Source organism: Sciurus vulgaris (genome assembly GCF_902686455.1).
Source record: "Sciurus vulgaris genome assembly, chromosome: 5".
Classification (NCBI taxonomy): domain Eukaryota; kingdom Metazoa; phylum Chordata; class Mammalia; order Rodentia; family Sciuridae; genus Sciurus; species Sciurus vulgaris.
This window is the reverse complement of record NC_136465.1, coordinates 156,060,166-156,074,586: the sequence shown is the minus strand read 5'-3', so window position 1 is coordinate 156,074,586 and position 14,421 is coordinate 156,060,166. Positions and strand designations below refer to the sequence as shown.

Below are 14,421 nucleotides of genomic sequence, written 5' to 3'. Positions count from 1 at the left end.
TACTTGGTCTATTTCTTAAGCTATCTAAGATTTTAGGGTCATTTCCTTTCTCTGCAAAAAGGGATACAAATTGGCAGCCTTATGTGTCCTTTTTTTGTGGGGGAGATGGATCCCAGGGCCTCACCCACACTAGCCAAGCACTCTTCCATTGAGCTATATCCCCAGTCCCCTTCGTGTGTCTTCTAAAGTGGTACCACCTTCTCCATATTTCCCTTCTTCCCATTTCCCAGTTGGCCTGCACCAGTTCCATTTTTCCTCCACTTTCCTTTTGCTGGAAGGCAGGACAATGCAATGATTAAAACCCTAACACTGCAGTCAAATGGACCTGAATGTGACTCATCATGGCATTTACTAAGTTACTCAGTCTCACTGAACCTCAAATTCCAAATAAACAAGGATAATATCTACTTCTGCAATTACTGTGAGGATTAAAAAGTATGATAGCCAGGGTCTGGGATCTGGTAAACCCAACTTACATTGCTGTTATCATGATGCTGTGTTATCTCAGTCATCTCTACTGCTTCTCCCACATACACTTCTTCCCCAATAACCACAAAAATAAATCAGGGCTACGTGCTGCTTGACATGTTTACAAGGATAGGATTTTGTGACAAGAACTGTACTTTAACTCCAGCCTGCTGAGATCCCAGAAATTATGTGAAAAGGAGATGTTAAGCTTTCTTCTCTTTGCAGCTGTAGAGGACTGATTTAGTTCTCTCTCTCTCTTTTTTTTTTTTTCCAGCAGCTGGTGACTTTATAGCTGTTGGATGATAGATGGTAATAAGAAGGAACATGGACTATTTCATTGTTGTACTAAAATATCATCCCATAGAGTACCATGGAGAATTATTTAAATGCCTTAAGTTACACTTGTTAGGATGAACTTTTCTTTCACAATGAGAAACTCATTAGAAAAAAGCATTACTATTTTGACTGCTGTGTATTAAATCTAAGAGTAAACACTGAAACCTGTAGAGCTATGTTAATAGGATTTGGGGATAATGTACTCAGTCACCTCGCTGTTTAAGATAGGTTTTAGAAGAATCATTCATATGGTCTCATTCCAAAAGTTTTTCCCAACTGAATCTGAGTACACTTATTCATGTATTTATGTTTGAATATCTCGCATATCACATCTTATAGCTTCAGGAAAGATTTAAAGCTGTAGCTTGTCTTCTTCTGAAAATTTCTTTACTATGACTGAGCCAAAAGTATATTTTGAAAGTTCTTGAATATTCGCAGCCTAAAGGAAAAGATTGGAGGGTTTAAAAAATGTTATTAAATCAGAATTTTAAAATATTCTTATATATTAAAACATACATTCATGTTTGGAAACGAACATCTGTAAATTAGCATAGAAAAAAATCTTAGCATAGAAGAAATTAACTATTATGAATTAGGAGTACTAACAGCCCCCACTTCCTCACCAAGTGCCATGTTATATACTATCAGGCTACAAATGTTATTGAACTTAATCTTCACAACTATATCATATATTATCATCATTTTCGTCCATAGATGAAGAACTAAAGCTTGGAAATGTTAACTGACTTCCCCAGAACTCAGAAAGGGGAGGGCCACACTTTAAATTCACCTGTCAGGCACCAGTGCTATGAAAGATATAGATCTAATCACAGTTGACATTATGCTAAGAACAGAGAAAAGAGGGGAGAAAGGATGGGAGGGACAATGGGCAGGGGGATGACGGGTTCAAGGGACCGAGCAGGATGATGGCATTTGGAGGATGGAAGTGAGGATGTGAAAGAGCAAGTTTTCGCCACCAACAGTTAGCTGCTTTCTATTTTATGAAGCTCTTTTTCATCCACTATTTCACTTGATCTTTACTACAACTCCAGAAGGTATTTTTATAACTATTCTGAAAATAAAGGAAATTGAGGTACAGAGAGATCAGCTTACTTATTTGAAGTCACAGTAATAGAGCAATTACACGCACTCAGTTTTGTCTCTACTGTACCCCACCTCCACCCACAATAAACTTCCAAGGGGGGAAAGAACTCCTATTCAAAAGACTCCTCTTGTAGGGATGGGTAATCTATACAGGTCATCTACATTTTAATATGGAACGAGATATTAACATTGGTTCTGTCTTCTCTTCCATTCGGCAACTGGCAAATTGGCCCAAAGGGAGGAAAAAGAGAAAAAAATGACAACAATAACTTTGGGTAATCTACAAAGTAAATAATTTAGAAGTGGCTGTCTTTGGCAGGGGGAAGTTTCTTTGGTTTCATTAGTAAGAGGTATTTCTGGATTTCCTATCCTTTACTTCCATGTCTAGTCCTTAATCATTTTTGCTGCGGATGAAAAGAAGCAGCAACCTTTCACATTTTCATTTCTCACATTAGGATCTGGAGGAAGAGGTAATCCTGTCACCAAGGGGGGCACAATATTTTCCTAATATTAACAAAACATAAAGTATGCCAACTTGACAGTTGATGTGAGGCTCTTCCTAATTGGTCTCAAGGTCTTAAACTTCTTTTCAATACTCCTGCGTTAGTGTGGTACAGCTTTGCCAGTAGTCCTTAGCAATGAGTAACTACTCACTGAGCAATGAGTAATTACTCTTTTTATTTGATGATTAGGAAACCAGAAGTCTTGAGAACCAGGGGCATTAGAAAATAACCTTTACACTCATGGAAGGATTCCCTATGGGATTCCTTTCAAGGGTTCTCCCAGGACATTTAAACATTTATTTATAAGTATTTAATTATTTCACAGAGAGGTGAAAGGATAAAAGCATCTGAAAGCTAAAATGTTGGTGTGAGAGCTGACATATCGAAAAGTAAAATAGAAGCCGGTGAGAAAGTAAGGTTGATTCTCCAAAATACTACATTTTTCATTCTGCTTTTCGTGAACATGCTTTGCAGAAAGGGAAGCATATTTATATCTAGTTCAAAACTGGGGGTACTGTAAAGGTACAAAAATGGATCTATTTAACAGGTTTGAACTGCTAGTTCTATAAATTTGGGATAGAACATCTTAAATTTGTTATTTTTCTTATTTTAAAATGTCCCAACTCCAGGTTTAATGCATATCTCTCTTTGTAAATTTTTTCATGAACAATTTCATTTTCGATGTAGCATTTTGGGGTCCATACTGTGAATAGTTGAGAGCCTGGAGTCAGATCTCTATGTCTGGAAGACCTGATCTCCCAGTAATTGCTAATATAATGGGGAGGAGAGGAGAGGAGGGAGGAAGCTACACAGGAAGAGGAAAGCTAAGGTTACAGATGGGTGTCTGACCTCTGGTTCACAACCAGTGTCTCTGTAGTATTTCATTTGCATCTTGCCAATTTTATAAGAGCTGGAAATGTACTTCACTTGTCCTAAAACAATTATATTCAGTAGAAGATAAACTGAAATTTAAGTCCTTATTCCCTTTTACAAGGAGCATATTTGTTGAACAGACACATAAGTTTAACAAGTACACATTTTATAATATAAAGTCACAGAAGACAGAAAATTCACATTTTTTTAGTAACGTAGAACTCTGCTTTCAGTTTAGCTTTTCTCTCTAGTTCTTTAGATACGAAAACCCCAGAAAATTATGATTTTTTTAAATTAAAAAAATTGCTAGCTTTAAAAGAACTCACATGTTAAAAATAGAAAATGATTACATAATCTCACCATTAAGTATTTTATGTATGATACTCAACAACTATGACGTTCATAAGAATAAACACTGGTCAAGTGTCTGTTGCCTTTTATTTCTGCATATCTAAGGACATCACTACTGGGCATGGCATGTGGCAGGCTCAGTCAGCTCTCAGAATTCTGCGGGGCAGTGGTTTCATTGTTTGCCAGATAAGAACCTAGTTGGGGCTCTAAAATTAAAGGGAACACGGAACCAGACTATGTCCATATACTAAATAGGGGAGACAATTCATAGATGCAGCACATTTGTCTTTTAATTCCTGTTTGGAATTTCAGTTCCCATGTGTAATAAAAGATAATTTAATTTTGGGATACACGAGAGTAGGGGAAGTGAGGACAGCTTGCTCCAATCTTTTCCACCTACTTTCACTAACATGCAAAACAAAGAACTGTCGCCTTTCTCAAATAATCAGATTCTTAGTGGTCTTTCCACAAAACCCCAGTCATTCCTCAGGCTGCCCAGAGCTCCCTATATTTCTCTCAAATACAGCATTTACCTCACAGCATTGCAGTCATTTACTTACATATGCAACTTTCCTTATCCACTAGAGCATCTGCTTCTTTCATAGCAAAACTGGGACATTTGTATTGTCTAAAATGTAATAGGTTCAAAAAATTCCTTGTTAATATATGAATGAATTAATGGCATTTAAAAGATAAGAGATTCGCTCCAAATAATAATGTTTATAATAATGACTTTCTTGATTATGTCACACATTTATATTTATTTTCTCTTTTAATTCCCCCCAAAAATGAATAGGGCCAGTATTTTTATCCTATCCTTGATAGTAGGAAGCCATATTATGTTATTAACGATCTTATCCAAGATTACTGAGAGTAGAGATTAAAAAGCCCATGTATCTAATTTCAAAATTTATTCTTTTATGTCACAATTACCCACATAATGCTAAGAAAAGAACCTCAGAACAGCTTAGTACTGTTTCATATAGAGTTCTTCTTATTTTCAATTGATATTTTCATAGTCTTATGAAAGCAATAAGATAAAGACTAATAATTCACTATAAGACCATCTCAAGGAAAGGAAATCCTCTTAAATAGGCTTTGTAAATAAATGCAATCATGAAAATATTAAGAATTCAAACTGATTATTCTACCTTTGATCCAGAGTCACATTTCTTCAGAGAGTAACTAACTTATCTTCAGTGTCTTTCCATTATTGGATTTATGAAAAATGATGAAAGGAAAAACAGTGAGATTATTTGTTATTGCCATTGTTTTTCTTACTCTTCTTCAGACATAGATGACACCAAAACTTTGGAACATTTTTTATGTGATTTTCTGGGTTGAACAGAAAAGAAGTTATAATGGAAACTCATTTCTATTTCACCTATATTGACTTTTAATTTTAAAATACCATTCTAACATCAATTTACTTCTTTTTTCCATAATATAAAAATCCTTAATAATTCAATTACAAAACATTTGGTTTATAATTAATTAGCAACCAAAACATGTTAGATTTGTTACTGAAAGATCTAATTCACAAGAGATATTTGAATCCATTCTATTGTATATTATTTCCTTATATTCATCAGATTGCAATGGAATTAAAATAGCCTTGCCAGGGAATTAAATTGTTATCATGCAGTACATATCTAGAAAAGCAAGATCCTGCTCTCTGTGCTTTAGATATTAAATAATGAGTAATTATGAAATTTAAAATGTTCCAGTTTTAGCAATAAATTATTCTTATCAAATCTACTAATATCTGCTTGAATGGAATGCTCAGACGCCAAAGAGCTATATTAGCATAAAGGTATCTCATAACAAACAGTTTATAATATTTCAATATCTAGTATAGCCACATTGCATACGTTGTAGGACTTGAAAAAAACAGAATAATATAATTTATAAATACTAAGACAGATGACCTTAAATACATCGGCTACCTGTCAGTATAATAAATAGTACTATTTTTCCATTTAATTTATTATACTAGATTTTTTAAGTTTTTTTTCATGCTACAACATGTATTGAAGACATTTAATTCTAGAAATTGAGTTTTTACTTCTTAGTTAAGATAAATCCTTTAAAATATTTTTGTCTAGACATTGCTAAGTCAGTCAACACTGATGCACTGTTTTTCTCTAATTATTGGAAACAGTAGTAATACTTCCCAGTTGAGGAAAGAAGAGAAGTATATTCTTGGTTATAAAATTTTACTCCAGTAAATATCAAGAATTTGAAATTCATGGTTGGTTTAGCGTTAGAAAGTCAGCCAATGTACTGTTTCTTAATATTAAAATAGAGGACAAAAACCACATGATTTCTCAATAGATTCAGGAAAAAGCATTTGACAAAATCCAGCATCCTTTCATGAATAATGAAAAAAATAGCACACAAAAAACTAAAAATAGATGTTCCCTTCATCAACATAATAAAGGTCATCTACAAAAAAAGCCACATTTATAACATACTTAGTGGTGAAAGACCAAATGCTTTCCTTCTATGATCAGAAACAAGACAAGGATGCTTGCTCTCACCACAGTTATTCAATTTTGTACTGGAAGTTTAAGCCAGGGCAATTAGGCATGAAAAATGAATAAAAGGCATCCAGATCAGAAGAGAAGTAAAACTATCTTTCTTCACAGATGATATGACCTTATATATAGGAAAGTACATATGTGCGCACACACACGCACACACAAATACTGGGCCTGATCAACAAGTTCAGCAAAGTTGTAGGACATAAAATCAACATTCAAAAATCACTTGTATTTCTATATAATAGCAATGAAAAATTCAAAAATAAAATTAAGAAAACAATTCCATTTACAACCACATCAAAACAAATAAAACACTTAGGGATTAATATAATCAAGTGTTAGAACTGAAAACTCAAAAACATTGTTAAAAGAAAGTAAAAACCCAAATAAAGGGAAAAACACAAAAGGTTGGACACAAAAGTTCATATATATTATTATACCTTTTATATGAAATGTCTGTTCATGCACTGGAAGGCTTAATATTGTTAAAATGGCAATACTCTCCAAATTGACCTACAGATTCAATGAAATCTGTATCAAAATTTTAACTGCCATTTTGCAGAAATTTACAAGGTAAACCTAAAACTCGTATGGAAAAACAAGGGACCTCAAATAGCCAAAACAATCTTGAAGCAGAACAACAAATTTGGAGGACTCATAGTTCCCAATTTTAGAATCTACTTCAAAGTTATAGAAATCAAAACAGTGAGATACTGGTATAAGGATACCATATAGATCAATGGGATAGAGAGCTCAGAAATAAACCCATATATCTGCGGTTAATTGATTTTCAACAAAGGCATCGAGACCATTCCATGAAGAAAGAACAGTCTTCTCAACAAGCAGTGAAGGGACAATGGAAAGCCACATGTAGAAGCATAAATGTGGGCCTCTGCCTTACAACATATATAAAACTAATTTAAGAGATCAAAGACCTCAACACAGAATTCGCATTGTAAAATTCTTAGAAAGAAACATAGATGTAACTTCATGACTTTGGATTTAGGGAACGTTTTCTTAGATATGATACCAAAGCACAAGCAACTAAAGAAAAATAAGGGACTGGGGTTGTAGCTCTGTGGTAGGGCACTTGCCTAGCATGTGTGAGGAGGCACTGGGTTCAATTCTCAGCACAAAAGAGAGAGAGAGAGAGAGAGAGAGAGAGAGAGAGAAAGAGGAGAGGAAGAGAAGAGAGGAAGGAAGGAAGGAAGGAAGGAAGGAAGGAAGGGAGGGAGGGAGGGAGGGAGGGAGGGAGGGAGGGAGGGAGGGAGGGAGGGAGGGAGGGAGGTCCATCAATAACTAAAAATATTGAGAAAAAAAGAAAAATAGATTGAATTTCATCAAAATTAAGAACTTTCATTCAACGGACACCATCAAGAAAGTGAAAAGACAATAGAAAAAAACAAACAGAATGCAAGAATGGGAGAAAACTTATCCAAATCATATATCTGATAAGGTCCTAGTACCCAGAATATATAAGTAATTCTCATAACTCAATGACAAAAAGACAAATATCCCAATTTAAAAATGGGCAAAAGGTGTGAATGGACATTTTTTCAAAGATATGCAAAGGGAGTCAGGGCAGAGTGCTTGCCTAGCATATATGAGGCACTGGGTTTGATCCTTAGTGCCACATAAAAATAAACAAATAAAATAAAGGCATGCTGTCCATCTACAACTACAAAAAAAATGTTTTAAAGATATGCAAAGGATCAATATGCACATAAGAGGATGCTTAATATCTTTAGCCATTAGGGAAACTCAAATTAAAGCAAGACCCTACTACACATCCACTAGGCTAGCTATAACCAAAAGACAAACAATAACAAGTGTTGGCAAAGACATAAGGAAGTTGAAACCCTCATATGTTGCTGACTGTAATAAAAAGTAAGTTAATGCTGTGGATAAGAATCTGTCATTTCCTTAAAAAGTTTAATATAGAGTCATCATATGACCCAGCAAATTCTACTCCTTAGTCTATACCCAAGTGAACTGAAAATATATATTTATACAAAACCTTGAACATAAATGTTAATAGCAGCATTATTCATAGTAGCAAAAGAGTTGAAATAACCCAAATGTCCATCAGTTGATGTACAGATAAACAAATACAGTATATCCATAGAATGGAAGATTATCCAACCAAGGAATAAAGCGCCAACACATGCTACCACATGGATGAACTTGGAAACATTGTGCTAAACAAAAGAGGTCAGACACAAAAGTCCATTTACTATTCTTCTAATATGAAGGGTCTGAGATTGGCCATTCCTAAAGAAAAAACAGTTTGGTGGGTGCCAGGTGTAATGGGGAGTAAGTGCTTAATGGATGTGAGGTTTCTTTCCAGGGTGATGACAGTGTTCTGGAATTGGTGTTAATGATTGTACCACATTTTGAGTAGACTCAAAACTACTTATACATAAGTATCCTTTAATTATACATTAAAAAGATTTAAATGATGAGTTTTATGTGAACAATAGCTCAATAAGAAAATATAAATCACTCAAAAACAAACACATGGCTGGTTATGTGGGACTTTTATAGAATGAATATATTTCTTTTCAAGTCCCAGTCATTAAACTGTTTTTAAAAAGCAGTATCTTTGGATGGATGGGTTTTGAAGAGACCAATGCTTCCAACAGCCGTGGCTGTTGTTTCTGGACATATACAGGGGATCACAGATTTTTTAATGGCTGTCTATCCTGTTAGATTCGCCAAACAAGGAGAACTTTTAAAATAAATCAGTCATTTCCACCTTGGTCTTTCATATGAACGTACCCAATAATGCAGACTGTGTTCTACAAGACTCCCACGGAAACAAGTGATTTTCCAATATGAAGAGAGGTATCTGAATGAATTAATTCAACAACAAAAACTATGAAAGAAAATATGCCTTAGCAACTGGCTTCTTATACTACAATCAGGGGCTCATTTATCTTAAACAAGTCAACTTTTGTAACACCCTCTGCACTGTATAGAGTACTGAGTGACAGTCAAACAGGGCTGTCAAGAAAGAAGGAAAACAGAGGGAAATGTGAACTAGAATGAATTAAAAAAAAAAAAAAACTTTGTAAGAGAATGCAAAGTAGTCTGTGACAAGGAATTTTCCTTTAAAATAAGCAAAAGCTATGTGATCACATTGAGCAAATGAATGTCAATGGGGTGAAAAGTACTTAATAATCCCCACAGCATTTCTAATAGAATCTACCTGGCCCCCAACTAATTATAAAAACGCATCTAAATCCTAAAAGGCATTTAACAAGACCCCACAAAACCTTCCTTCATTCTCACATCAAGCCCTGCTGAACAGATAAGTTGCTTACAAAATGAGTCCTATTCATTTTTGCTTTCAGTTTCCCAGGTTCCTGCCTTATATCGTAAGACTTTTAACAGCATGTTAATAGTTACATATTGTTAATTCCACTTTCGCAATTTCTTTCTGGAAGTATTAAAATTAAATAGGTACTAAGAAGTTGAAAATGAGTGGATCCCTTTTTTTCCCTCAAAGAGATTATTTTTGGTGTTTGTGGGAAGGAAAATTTAAAAATTCCCTGGATGACATCACTAATCTAAGATGGAGTTTCTCATATTTTGGGAGTCTCTTGAGAGTTCTGTTATGCAATTGACTTGCTGTGTGATCCTGGAAAAGTTTAAATATAAAAAGACAAGTGCAAAGTGAAACTATGAAAACAAGACTTAACTGAGATCAAATGAAGAGCAGAGAGGGAGTTAAATGGCCACATAGCAACTGTTCTCGTAACTGAACTTAGTGACTTGGCGGCAGTTTTGGCTTGAAAGAAATTTCAAATTACCTAGTTTTGTAGTAAAGCAGTTTCTTATATGATATTATAGGAAACTCAAAATTTACCCATGGACAAGCTCAGCATTACATATCTAGTGATATTTGTCAATCATTTTTTTTCCTCTTTATTTGCAGTTGAAGAAACTGTGACTGTTACAGCAGAGGAAAGAAGCCAATTTGATATTCTTAAGCAACAAAGTGTTAAGATACACTGAAATAAGCATCTTAAAAATCATAGCACCTTGCTTTGTTGACAGTTGGTACATGCAAATCTGAAGCCAAATTATGCATATATGCTAGCTCAATTCACTTGTAGGATCTAGTCAAATTATCTGTTAGAAATCATTTTTTAAACCAGGCACAGTGGAATTACTCCTGTAATCCCAGCAGCTCAGGAGGCTGAGGCAGGAGGATTGCAAGTTTAAAGCTAACCTCAGCAAAAAAGAGATGCTAAGCAACTCAGTGAGAACCTGTCTCTAAATAAAATACAAAATAGGGCTGGGGATGTGGCTCAGTTCAATCACTGGTTACCCTACCCCCCAGAAAAGAAATCATTTTTAAAGCACAGTGGCCAGAAATAATTTTTCAAACCCAGTGGAAACAAAGAACAAATAAGAAACAGTTCTACATAAGGAAGTAATGGTATGGAGGGAAAAAAAAAAAAAAAAAAACTCCCAAGTTGGTAATAGTGTGATCTTATCTAAATGTCATCTTCATAAGCCTCCCAGGCATTCCAGCTTTCAGTTCAATGCTATTTGCATTTTTTATAGCAGAAATATTTCTTACAGTCCCCAGAGGGAAGATAAAGTACCTGATGATACCGAAAAGAGGAAGCTGGTAGAATTAATCTCATGAAAATATAAGACATTCAGAACTTACTTCTCTATATAAAACATGTAGCAATTCCATCTTTAGAAGTAAATCCTGAAGTATTCTTGTTTAAAAGAAAAACTTCAGTTAACACATGGAAGGTAATAAATAGTACTGTTAAAGGATAAATTTTTAAAAGGGAATCATGACTTATACAGATATAAAATGAAAATGTGTTAGAGATGAATTTAACTCATTAACAAGGGGCCAGTAAGACTTGACAACCAGTTCAAAGGAAAATTCAAAGAAATCACATATTCATAGGAAAATAAAGCATATAATTACAGATAGATGCAAAACAGGTCAATAGACACAACTGATTTGTGTTGCTATGAACAAAAACTATTTGCATTATTGCTAGTTTTCTACGACTTACAGAGTTGCAAAATAGCTCAATGATAATAAAGGGAGAGATAGCCCAGAAGGGTGTGCTAGACAGTAATGTTTTCCCATTTCAGATTTATCAGTTTTTGGGGGGTTTTTTCCCCCAGTAGTAGAAATATAATTTGCTAATTTGTGAAATAGGCAAAGAAAAATAATTCTGGTTTTGAAGTTTCCCAAACAAATGCTGTATTTGAACTTCCAAACTTCATATTTATAAATGAAAGTAGTCCCTATCCATGAGGAAAAAGAGATACGTTTGTTCTGGGAAACCATTTCTTCTCTGATGGGTAAAAAAGACTCCTACCTAAAGTTACTCAAAACCCCAACATTTAAACTCAGTTGCTCACTTGCAAAGAAAAAAAAAAAAAAAAAAAAAAAACTATTGAACCAATGAACCAATTTTAAACATTTTAAAACAATAAGAATGCTATAACAGCTTTCATTTGACTTTTTAAAAAAAAATGCCTTTTTTTTCACTTGACTTTTTAAGTGAGGTTTATTTTATTGACAATATTTTGGAAGCTGGGATGTACCTCAATGGTAGAGTACTTGCCTAGCATGTACAGGGTCCTGGGTTCAATCACTAGCACCACCAACAGAAAAAAATAAATCTAAAAAGTCTCTGCGATTTATTTGAACGGTTCATGTTATGCTTTTCACTCTGGGGCAATTTCTGCCTTTCTTTCTGAAGAAGACCTGATTGGGGTGGTGGGGCTGTTTCTTTGCTTTCTTTTCTTTTCTTCTTGGCTAATCATCCAATTTTTACAAAAGTGGTCATGTTATATGTTGAAAGACAAACCACAAAATTTATTTTGGTTCTTAGTTCTAGCTGTAATCCTGCAAAACAAAACTTGCTGTACTGTAACTCCAAGCAATCTTGGAATTGAAGCTCAGAATTTGGACTACACAGATGTGGTAAAATTTGGAAAGTGTGTATGTGCACTTGCTTCCGAGTATCCCTTCAGCTCTTGATGTTTTAGGGTCTGTGCATTGCATGGACAACAAAACAGATAAATTTTCAATGAGATAAATCAACCAAAGCTCTGGGGGCATACAAAATTTTTTGCATGAAAAATGGAAATAAGTTAATCTAAAAATCTACCTAAAGCATTAGGTTTACATGGTGATTTCCCATATTATTCTTCATAATCTAATTTAAGACTGACTGTAAGAGTCATCACCTTATATGACATTACTACCCTTTCCTGATTATATTAGGGATAGTAAATAACATAAAGAAGGCACTATCCACAAAGAGAAAATCTTTAATTCAATTAATTTACATTCCCGTTGTCATCTCCATTTGTAAATTTATTCCATGGAGTTTCAGATAAGATTTGTTAATGCTTGCAGTGGCCTGGAAATTCCCCTAGGAGGCATTAGATTTTTCAATGAGCAGAAAAGGTTTTTACAGCAATTCAGTGAGTATCTAAAAGCATTCTCTACCCCTACCTGTAAACTTATTCATGTCACATATGGGAAATTGAGACAATCTTCCTTTATTCACCCACCTTCAAAACTTCCTTGCTTCTTCTGGAAGAATAAGCTTAATAATCCATTCAAGGACAGAATACCCATGAAATGGCTCACTATGGGTCCAAACAAACCTTTGTCCTGAAGAGTTCTTAAAGGACAAATTGTTTTGGGATATGCCAATTTTATTTATGTATCACTCTGACTTGGTCAAAGTAAATCCCTCCAAATACATTTTCCAGGACATTATAAATACATAGGTTAGGGGTTAATTTGGGACTGTGGAGTCAGATGGCTACAGTACAAAGTAGCCCTACCACTTACTAGGGTGACCTTGGGCAAATTATTTAAACCCCTTAGACCTTACTTTACTCATTTGTGATATTGGGCAATAATTATCACACCAACCTTGTAGGGTTTTTGCATAAATTGAATGAGTTCAGGGCTGGGGATAAAGCTCACTTGGTATTGTGCTTGCCTTGCAAGCACAGGACCCTGGGTTCAATCACCAGCACCACAAAAAAAAAAAAAAAAAAAAAAAAAGAGTTCATATTTATACAATGACTAGAAAAGTGCCTGGTGTATTGTAAGTACTATGCGAGATTAGTTACTATTACTATCATTGTTATTTGTCATCATCTCCATGACAGATTCATGTTCCTTAGACTTACCATAAATCTCCCAGAGATGCCCAGGTATGAGCCAATACATTCTTTATAGGAAGTACTTTGAACAAATCTGAGGGTCTTCAACAATTGCAAGTATCTCATTCTCACTTCAAATGCATAATTAGCACTCGGCCTCCTTGGCAGTTTTTAAAATGGAACTAAGCTCAATAACCAAAGTTCTCAAAGTCTCACTAAATATATATCAGCTGAATGAAAAAAAAACATATTTATTGAAAACCTATTATATGCCAGTTACTAGGGATTCAAAGAAATTTCAAGCCACCGTTTCTTCTCTGCAAGAGTTTACAATCTAGTGGAGAAAGGCAGATAAGCATTTGATTCCCATACAGAGTGCTAAATACTTAACACTTTCTTTCAAAATTTGCATTGGCTCCATTCATGCTTTTTTCCCCTGATCTGTCAGTCAGAGCAGGGTCTTGGCAAATTAGTGAAGTAGGCACAGTTTGTCTTTGGCTCCTTCCCGCTCCTCTTAAGACATTCCCTTCCCCTCCTCCAGGAAGCCCCTTCCTCCTCCAGGCAACTCTGAGTCCAGTTGTAGGATTGAAAACAAATGGTTAGAATCCCCGCTGATAGGTTCTTGTTCATAATTTAAGAATTTGCCCCTCCTGAGATTTTGTTTGTATGTGTTGTTTTTTGTGGAAATGGCAAAAGAGCCCAGGGCCCAGCAGCATGCTAAGCAAGTAAGTGCTCTATCACTAAGCTACATTCCCAGGCCAGTACGTGCCTTTTTATAAGGAGCTTCTGAACATGCAACCTTGTGAGAGCTGAAGGAATGATCTCCACGGGAAGAATGTCAGGCGACCAGCTACCTGGGAGGAACAGTCCCTAGAGAACTGGCCAGTTTTCATTCTCTGTCATAATTGCTTTTCACCCATCACTCCCTTCATTTTATTGTCTGTGCTTTCTGTGTTCAAATATACACTAAAAAATAAATTGTAGAGCTTTTCATTATCGCTTGTATTTTTCTATGTTACTAGACAAGAATTTGAAACACTGAGTCTTCAACCAAAATAGGTTGCCCCATT

The 14,421-nt window shown here is 35.0% G+C and overlaps 1 protein-coding gene and 1 long non-coding RNA gene across 2 annotated transcripts in view; one reads left to right on the top strand and one right to left on the bottom strand.

Moving 5' to 3' along the window:
* The window catches only part of LOC306662094, a 32,970-nt gene extending 28,111 nt beyond the window's left edge, over positions 1–4,859 (bottom strand). Inside the window, exon 1 of the long non-coding RNA XR_013764065.1 lies at positions 4,787–4,859. This is a non-coding gene — a long non-coding RNA (uncharacterized lncRNA). The remainder of the gene's footprint in view (positions 1–4,786) is intronic.
* The window catches only part of NTN4 (netrin 4), a 103,783-nt gene that overhangs the window by 40,097 nt on the left and 49,265 nt on the right, over positions 1–14,421 (top strand).